A 1,585-nucleotide genomic window follows, 5' to 3' on the forward strand; every position below is an offset into this window, starting at 1 on the left:
TATATACAATGATTGTTGGCAATTAAGTAATTAATGAAATGGATAATGGGTGGCAATGAGAATTAGAGGAACTGCGTATATAAATAAAGGAAAGGGGACCAGGACAACAGGGTGGCCATGACCCTTCTTTTGATTCCTTTGCGTAGGTGGGACCCTGCCTCATGCTCATCCCATGCAAACCCAACTCATCCCCCTTCTATTTATGTTTTATGGAGTATAAATATTATTTTAAAAATATATTTATGGTTACATATATGATTGGCTAAATATGACGAATACAAATGGAGTAACATATCTTATCTCTTTCCCTTTTGTAATATTCTTGGTTGGTTAATCTATAAGTTTTCTTGTCTTACATATTGGGATATGCCAACTGTATTTGTTCATTAATGGAGGGAATTGCCTCCATTATAAGTAGGGGTGTTCAAATTTTCGAACTAATTCGGTTAACCGATCAAACCGAATTAGTTCGGTTAATTGGTCGGTCGGTTATTAACGGTTAAGAAAATTTTTAGAATTCGGTTAACGGTTCGAAATCGGTTAATTAACCGAATTAACCCTTAAATATTTATTAATATTTTTTTCATCCCATAATATGTTGTCCCCCACTTCTTTTTGTTCCTCGGTTATCAATTTTTTTACCTTGATTTGTGTAAGGTATGGGCACGTTCCTGATCTGCTTGTTCTGCTAAAGCTATGTCCATTTTTCCATGAGAAAAAGGGCGTGTGGCTGAATGCAACACGCACATGCATGCTATGTTTTACACTAAAAAGCAAAGCTCCATTGAGAGATAGCGAGAGAGGGTGTGGGGTTCAAAGTTTCTGGCTTTCTGCCCCAGGTGGAGGCGTGGAGCATGACTCTGCATGAGCAAAAGTGTAGTGTAGTAAATTGATATTGTAAACTGATTTTAATATATACAAATATCTTATTTTAATATAAGGTTTTAATCAAATTAATTAAATATTGTAAACTATTTTTTAATTAAAAAATATTAAATTCGAAAATTCTAAACAATTTCGGTTAATTCGAAAATTAACCGAAATTTATTCGGTTCGGTTAATATTTTCATAAAAAATTAGGTTCGATTAACGGTTAAAGAAAAAAATTCGATTAATTCGGTTAAGGGTGTTTAAGTTCGGTTGGTTTTTAACCGAATGAACACCCCTAAATTTCTAAGCTTCAATAATACTTTGATGCTTCAAATACTGATGGGGTTGGAGCATCAAAATATCTATCATGCTTATATTTTGGATAACTATTTAAGTAGTCATTTAAATTCTAGGACGTTAATATTTTGGCCATTCAAAAATTCTTTTTAATTTACTCATTCAAATTTTAGACATGTTTTGATCACTAAAAATTGTAATCCCTAACGACCATTAAAGTTTGACTTAAGGGTTACTTTTTGTTGAACTCTTATGTAGAATCGAATAATGCCAAGGGGGTGAACTGGCCTTTTAAAAATCTTTGGTGTGGAAGCAATAAAAGATAAGAATTAGACACAAGATTTATAGTGGTTCGACTTTCTCAACCAAAGTCTACATCCACTACCTTAACTCCACACTAAGGATTTCAACAAATTCA

This window comes from Hibiscus syriacus, unplaced genomic scaffold, assembly GCF_006381635.1.
Source record: "Hibiscus syriacus cultivar Baekdansim isolate YM2019G1 unplaced genomic scaffold, ASM638163v2 tig00111942_pilon, whole genome shotgun sequence".
Classification (NCBI taxonomy): domain Eukaryota; kingdom Viridiplantae; phylum Streptophyta; class Magnoliopsida; order Malvales; family Malvaceae; genus Hibiscus; species Hibiscus syriacus.